The sequence below is a fragment of the Parasteatoda tepidariorum genome, chromosome 9, assembly GCF_982258835.1.
Source record: "Parasteatoda tepidariorum strain Cologne lab strain chromosome 9, Ptep-v5.0, whole genome shotgun sequence".
Classification (NCBI taxonomy): Eukaryota; Metazoa; Arthropoda; class Arachnida; order Araneae; family Theridiidae; genus Parasteatoda; species Parasteatoda tepidariorum.
This window is the reverse complement of record NC_141763.1, coordinates 23,456,097-23,465,215: the sequence shown is the minus strand read 5'-3', so window position 1 is coordinate 23,465,215 and position 9,119 is coordinate 23,456,097.

The following is a 9,119-nucleotide window of genomic DNA, read 5'->3' as shown; positions in this document are numbered from 1 at the left end:
GTACAAACTACAAAAGAAGTAGCGACTGCAGTAGTTTCACTACTTCTAATGCGCTACTGCTCTATTTTATCACTTACGACCACTGGTCTATTTTATCACTTACATAATAGGTGACTATTGAAAAAAAAGTGAAACCTTATTTTTTGACATTCATTTTCAATTAGTCGCAAAAGTTAAAACATCTTTTTAAAGGTGGATTCGAATAGAAAATATCCTTTTTATAAATTGTATCATTATATATTACTATTGTATCATTACATATTAGGTGTCTTTTTCAAGAAAGTTAAACGTTATTTTTCTGACAGTCATTTTCAATTAATCGCAAAAGTTAAAACATGTTTTTAAAGGTGGATGCGAATAGAAAATATTCATTTTATAAATTGTATCATTATATATTACTATTGTATCATTACATATTAGGTGTCTTTTTCAAGAAAGTTAAACGTTATTTTTCTGACAGTCATTTTCAATTAGTCGCAAAAGTTTAAACATGTTTTTAAAGGTGGATTCGAATAGAAAATATCCTTTTTATAAATTGTATCATTATATATTACTATTATATATTACTATTGTATCATTACATATTAGGTGTCTTTTTCAAGAAAGTTAAACGTTATTTTTCTGACAGTTATTTTCAATTAGTCGCAAAAGTTAAAACATGTTTTTAAAGGTGGATGCGAATAGAAAATATTCATTTTATAAATTGTATCATTATATATTACTATTGTATCATTACATATTAGGTGTCTTTTTCAAGAAAGTTAAACGTTATTTTTCTGACAGTCATTTTCAATTAGTCGCAAAAGTTAAAACATGTTTTTAAAGGTGGATGCGAATAGAAAATATTCATTTTATAAATTGTATCATTATATATTACTATTGTATCATTACATATTAGGTGTCTTTTTCAAGAAAGTTAAACGTTATTTTTCTGACAGTCATTTTCAATTAGTCGCAAAAGTTAAAACATGTTTTTAAAGGTGGATGCGAATAGAAAATATTCATTTTATAAATTGTATCATTGCGTATTGTCATTGTATCATTACATATTAGGTGTCTTTTTCAAGAAAGTGAAACGTTATTTTCTTGACAGTCATTTTCAATTAGTCGCAAAAGTTAAGACATCTATTTAATTCTTTCGAAGGCAGTGGGAAGTATACTTCCCACCACTGTTTTACCACTTTTAATTTAGGTTCCCATTTGTTAATAACTTCAGCTTTCTTGAAGTAGGTTTGAATAAAATTGGTAACCATTTGTTAGTTTATAAGAACGTATAAAAGATATAAAATGCATAATTCCTTTTGAAGTTTGTATGATTTATAAAATTTATTTTATAAATAAAGAAAAGTAAAAGTCAATAAGCGTGGTGATTTTTGGATGCGATCAGAAAATATTCATCTTATCAATTATTTAAAAATTTTCTAATACAAGTTTATGAAGTAATTTTTTTAATTGCATAATTACTCATTAGGTCTCTTTCCCAAAGACTTAAAAACTTACTGTAATTTTTAGAAAACTTTTATGATTTTGTAAGATACCATTTTAAAAATTGGGATCAAGAATAAATATTTATCTTATGAACTTAAAAATCCCACTTTGCAACTTTATCTTCATTAGAATTATAATGTAAGCCACTTTTAAAAACGATTCTCGTTCAACTGATGTAAAAACTTTCAAATTACTTTCTTTATCTGTAAAAAAAATACTGACTAGCCTCACATAAATCTTTCAAAACCCGTTTGGAAAGTAAAATATTTATGCTAATTGATGAGGAAAACTATTTAACTCTTTAAATTTTTAAGATCGAAAATTTAACTTCGGCAGCATTTTAAATAGAACGAAAGCCTTTTTTTAAACTACTTTCGAAACTACTTTAAATTTCCAGTTGAATAAGTCAGCGGTTCTTAAATGGTGTTCCACAGAGCCCTAGGGTTCCGTTAAAAAGTAAAAGGGGTTCCGTGAGTTAGTACTTCTTATAACCAGTGAAAAAATTTTTCAAACCCCGGATTATATTTAGATCCAACTTATAATTCATAATATATTTAATCTTCCGGTTATCTTTGTGAAATTATTTCAAGTAAAATGCCAATGAAATAGAAATTGCATTTTTTGGATAAAAATATAATTTCTAATAGTACTATATTGAACAACTTATGAAAAGAACTAACATTTATAAAATATAATGCAATAGTATTTTCTATGGTGCTTTCCAAAATCAAAATAAATTAACTAAAAGAAAATAAAAAAAATGCTATAAACGTTTAAAATGTTTATTAGGGAAGCATATTTATTTACTTTAAGTTTTCATTTCGAAGTAAACCATAATTCAGATTATTTTATTCATTTTCAACTTATGTACATACATAATTTACTGTTAATGATCAAAATTGGCAGTTATTTTATTCCTTTTCACTTTATGTACATACATAATTTACTGTGAATGACCGAAATTGGCAGTTATTTTATTCATTTTCAATTTATGTACATACATAATTTACTGTGAATGACCGAAATTGACAGTTATTTTATTCATTTTCAATTTATGTACATACATAATTTACTGTGAATGACCGAAATTGGCAGTTATTTTATTCATTTTCAATTTATGTACATATATAATTTACTGTGAATGAACGAAATTGGTACTTGTTGACTACCACCGGTGAATGTTGACAATCACGTAGTCGCTTTGCTAAATGTCTGAAATGTATACTAGGTCTAGTTAAGTGTCACTGCCCAATACACATTTTCCCGATATACCCTACACTGATGCAGGGCTAAAGAGAATAGAAGGGCTAGTTCACTCCGCTCTTAGAGCTGAAGCTACGATTTCCCTCCTCATGACGTCACTGTGTCCACAGATCTCGGAGATCGTAAGCAAAGATATTATGATAACTTTGCATCTTTCTCTTTGTAAAAATAAGTTAGACTTTTTCTGGTTATTAGCTTTCAAACTTTACGTAATTAACACATTATTTCCGTTCATAAACATAGTTCAAAAAAACTTTCTTCGCCATTATATTAAAAAAAATACCACTTTAAACTTATAAAAATGTTTTACTAGTTGGCGAAAATGACACTATAAATACTTTATTTTAAAAAGTTCAGTTTTAACCTTAACTATTAAGAAAAATGAAAGCATATATCGACTCCTTTTTTTATCTACATATTCTTTTATAACAATAAGTTGAGTTAAATTTAGAATCCCAGATTTTAAAATATGCCGTTAATAGCAATTTGTTCATACTTAATCATTAGGAAACATCAACCTTAAACGCTAATTACTGAAACAAAATAATAATTTAGGTTCATAATGACATTAGAAATCTTAGAATTGTTTATAGATATTTAAATTTACGATGATATAATTTATAGATATTTAAATTTAAGAGAATATAATTTTTTTAAAAAATCATAAATATTTAGAATAACTACATTAAAAAATATGTTATGAAATTAGGAGAATTTCAACTATATACTATATATTTTATGTATACTTTTTATTTACATTTTAATTTTCTTTGACTTTATCCATTTTTTAATTTTTTCCACCTGCCTTTCTTTTTGAAGTAACGAAGCGGTTTCTATTTAGATAATGAATTTTTATAAAAGTTCTTAACGACAGAATAAACGTATTGTTGTTTTATATTAACTGTGTCATTTCGGAATCCATTCTTTACATAGTTGTTCATTTACTTTAGGGAACAAGCGGAAAATTATATTTTTTCCTTTTGTTTTTCTATCAGAGTTTTTGCAAGTTGCAATCGCGCAAACTGGCATTTCGATAATAGTTTTAAATTCTTGTAAATTCACTGCAAAAACTGAGGAAAGTCGTTATAGAAAATAACAAATGTCTTAGAATATCTCGCAAAAAGAAATGCTCCAATATTAGTTAGAGCTAGTAAGGCCGAACGCTCCGTTCTTGAAGTAAAAGTGCGAGCATTGCGCCAAAGTGACGTCCCTAGAGAAAATCGGAGGATTGGAGCGGCGAGAGTTTCTTCAAAGGAGTGAACCAGCCCTTCTATTCTCTTTAGCCCTGACACTGATGTGCTTTTAAGGTTCAGTGCCACTGCCCGGTACTCCAAACACTAATGTTTCTCCTTATTTATCCTCAATAGATATAAAAATATCGAATTAATATAATGGTATCAACCAATAACTTAATATCAAATCTGATATAACAAATATCTCGGACATTCACCAATTGTGATATTATTTATGACTATGTGATATTGATTATGTGATTGTTGACATTCACCGGTGAAAGTCGACATTCTCTTGGTTTCCGTCATTCACGGTAACATATACACCAAAGACAAATTCATAACTAGACTAGGTAAAGCACGTGGACTATAAAATTGAATGTCAGATATAAAGCCTAGTTTATGATTATTAATGGTAAAACAAGGAAAAATCTTCATTCCGCTACTTAAATGTTTAAAAAATAATCTTCTGTAGGTTATAACTAGAGCCCGAGTTTTGATGACCTAAAAAATCTCAATTAATGCCCTTAAAAAGTGCAAAAATTGCCCTTATGAACTGCAAAAAATGCCCTTAAAATGCGAAAATTGCGCTAAAAATGCCTTATGACATGACTTAAATAGAAGTAAAAATATTGAACTAAAACAATGTTTTACTCTTTAAAATTATTATGAGTCGTTTCAAAAAATATAAAGCAATGCAATACTTGTTCTACGTTCATTAAAGTTTGAAAAATATGTTTTATATCCCAAAATAACAAAAAAAAGGAAAATATATTGACTCCAAAACATTTTTATTTTGTATAGAAACTTAAATGAATATGACAACTTCCATCTCATAATATTACTAAATATCAGAATTACAGTGGATTATTAAATTTTTTTTAAATGTTTTGAAATGTAAACGAGCGTCTCTTGTCTGAAAGCAAATTTTTATACCAGGAGAAGCTTCTTTCAACGTCTACTGATGTTATTGGTGCGTACTTGAAAAAGACGGTCACACTTACTGACAATTCTTCTTCAATTTGAAAAGATGTTGCTTCACCTGTTAATATCCTAGAAATTTTCTTCATTGTTTGGAAGCCAGTGTAATAATAAAAAATTATAAAAAATAATAAAAATTAGAAAAATTTAACAAAAAAATTAAAAAATGCTTTAAAATTTTAAAGAAAATGCCCTATAAATCTCAAAAAATGCTCTAAAGGACAAAGAATGTCCAAAAATGCAAATGTCATCAAATTCCGGGCCTTAGTTATAACGTTCACAATTACGTTAAAAAATATTTTATGAAGTCGGGTTCCGTCGAAAGAAGGTTGGTTATTAAGGGTTTCGTAGCCGAAAAAAATTGTGAGCCTTTGGCATAAGTAGTTACGAAACTTCTTCAACTCAACCCTTCGCACTAATACTTAAAAACACTGAAATAATCTAGGCACTTAATCATTTCAAATACGAAGTACAACAAAAGGTCATTAATTATTAAGTTACAAAAAATTTTATTTTTAGAGTGGTGATTAAAGATGGCGCCTCAGAGGTGACATCAGAATGCAAAGGGTCAAGTAATTTCTTTAAGTAACCATATCTATGTGGAAAAAAAGTTACTGGTCACTCCTACCGAAGAAACAAAACACGTTTGGGGGATGAATTCTCTTTGTAATAAAAAATGTTTTCATAAACAACATTCTTGTTATTCTTTAGAATGTGTTTAAACTTCAGAAATCCATAATAGCTAAGTAATGTGTCTGTGAATGTCATTCCATCAAAGTTATGCGCATCAAAGGTTAAAGTGTATTGTTTTGTCGAATTTGATTAGCTGGTCACGTCCTTGGGTTTTTCCTTGAAAGTTATAGACGTAGGTTCCCCGTGTGCCGGTTCTACAAGACGTGATTTGCGTCACTTGGTTGAAATTAAATGAGTCTGAACCACTTTCTTACATTGCTGAATGATTAATTCGAAACAAGATCTATTATGTATAAATGGTCTATAATTTCATTGATAAATTACTACTACTCACAATAAAATTGGCAGAACTGCAGATTTGAATAGCTCCTTAACCAACATTCGGAGAAGGCAATAGATTTTGAGAATAAATATATCCTGTCAATTTTTTAAAAAATGCTAAATAGTAGTAATAAAATTATTCCTTTTTTATTTTTATTCAAAAAAAAGTATTTTTAATACTACAGTAGTATTTTTCACCAAAAAATAGGGATGTGGTATTTTTTGTAGTATTTTTATACAAAGTGGTATTATTATGTTTTTTTTTTCTTTTATCAATTTCAAAATCAAAGAGGAAGTGCCACTCTAGTTTCTTAACCCTTTCGCGCCGACTGTCACAAATACGTGACAGCATGAAACTGTATCAATCAGTATAAAAAGACAAAACTGGTAATCAAAGTAATTCTTTAGCAGTTTATTTGTGGGCGGAGTTATAATTGTTTGATTTATTTAATTCACCATTACTTTGTTCAAAATAAAACTATTTAGTTATACTTTGAACTAACATTGATTATATATATGATTAAACGAACAATAATTAAAGAAAAAGCAAAGTAAGTCTGTCAAATTAGCAACGACTACATTTAAGTTACCGCTTTTTATTTAATTGCAACTTGATTCTGATTTTGTACAAATCCTTTTCTAAATCACCCGTCCCCAAGGGGTTAAAGAAAAAAAGAGATTTTTGAATTAAGCCAATCACATACATCTTCATACCTGCCAACTCTTAATCCTTTCGAGGATGGTTTTCCCCAGTGGTAGTAAATTACAATTCTATGCCGAAACATATGCAGTTTTTATATAAGTCACGGTGGCCGGCTTAGCCTTGGATTAATGAGGTCCCTGGGTCAATCCAGACCCTTAATCCTCGTTCATAATGAGTAAAAGGTACATGACACAAAATTAGATTTGCATATCAGTGGTGCAACGATTAATAATAGAGTGTTTATTTACATAATGATTTATGTTAAATAACATATATTTTAAGTTAAGTATAACTGGTTAAAAAGAGAGTTTTACATAAAGCAGTTTTTATATAAAGCTTATGTGGACTAACACGACAGTACTTTATATTAATATATATGCTTAAATTTTTTAAAAATAGTGGTGGTCAAAAAGATTTTAAATTAAGTTTATAAATGGAAGGAATATATAGAAAGCATACATTTTACTACCACTTTAAATATAGAAATAAAATTTTACGCCAAATTCGTAAAAGTTGGCAGGTATGCATCTTGAACTAAATGTGAATTATTCTAGCTTGGCGTTGTTTTAAATAGTAATAGCCATGGAAATCACGATGTACCGCTAACCGTTCGTTTTATACTTGTCTTTCTATCTAGTGATAGTTGTAAGAAACAACAGTTTATTTATTCCTTATTTATAGATTATAATATAATTTGCTTTTTGTGCAAACAATACGTTGTTAAAATAAATTGTGCGTTTTTTTTTCTATGTAGGATATGAAATAAAATATGCGATTTTTTTTTCATCTAAGTTTGATTTTCTACAAATTTGTTATAAATTCTTTATGATACACACAATTCTTAAATTCTTATGAGACGAAATTGCTGATTTAAATCTTTACTACGCGTTTACCTGAAGTATAAGTGCACAAAAAGGAAAAGTTAATTGCACTTCTGTTTTAAAATTATTTTATTCTCAGTAATATATCTTTTTATTTTATTCTTTTAATAGTAATATTATTTATTTAATCGTATTTTATCCTTCTAATATTATTTAAACTTCCAAATTACTACTGTAGATGGCGCTTAAGAATGTGTAGTATTTTTTCAGGTAAAGTTGTAGTATATTTTTTAATTTCCAAGTCTGGCAACCTTGTGTGACAGTGTTCAGAAAAGGTTAACTGAGGTTAACTTCCAAATCTAAAATGAAAAATATTTAATTTTCGTTTCACTCAATTACCGTTACCAGAAAGTAGTACTTTAAAGTTAAAACATCAAGGTGGATGGCAAAGGGGTCTCAGGTGCCCATATAAATTTTGAAGATGATGAAAAGGTATGAATGTATATAAATACTATATTTTTTTTTTATAAATAGTAGAAGTTAAAAACTGTGCTTCCTCCTAAAAAATGGGGAAAATAAAATATTATCACCCTTTAATTTAAATTTAACATTATTTTCTCAAGACAGAATTTTTTGACGAAAATTAATTTCATTTTGATTTTACTTGTTTTATTTAATAACTAAATATTAAATAATTAGTTTTATGAAGCATCAACCAAAACCCCGTGTCAAATCAGTGTGTACAAAATCAACAATTGTCTTAAGGCTACACGGTACCCTTTTTTAAAAAAAATTTTTAAGGCCTGTAATATTAAAAGTAATAATAGATTTTCATTTGTATTATATTATTAAACTGATTTTCAAAAAGAAAAGGGAAATCGACAAACCACAATTTAAAAAATTTAAATTTTTTTAAAAAATTCAAGATTTTTTTAAATTTTTATAACTTTTTTAATTTTCAAAATTTTTCAGTTATTTTAAATAATATAAATATCTTAGATTATTAGGAACAAAAGTTAGTATGGATTTGATGCTCTGATACTTAGTTGAATCTTAATTATTTTTATCGTTACTAAACACGTGGAAAACCCGAGAATTCTAAAAACTCCAACTTCAAATTTTTATTAAAAAAAATGTATACATCTCACACTGAAATCCATACTAACTTTTGGTCTGTATATACATAAAAGTTTCTACAAAAAATTTCAAGGCTTTATCTTTAAAGGGAAAAAAGCCTTAGGGAATCGAAAACAGTGGCATCAACAAAAAAGAAAGTCTGAGAAAATGACATTTAAAGTAAAGAGAACCATAAAACCAAAACTAAAAATGCTTGTACAGTCCTACTTTCTTAATATATTATAAACAAACTTATTGCTGGTCCAAAAACACTAATTTACTTGAATATTAATAGTATTATATTTTTTCACATTTAAAATTTATATGTAACCTGTATCGGCTAAAATACACGTAACATTGGTTTAGACAAACAAAGCAATAGGATTAAAGAAATAGCTAGCATAATTATATAAATATTCAGTCAATCAAGTATAACAAATATTCTGTTACGAATGTATTTATAAATTAAAAAATATTAGTCTTAAAAAAGACTTTTTATAA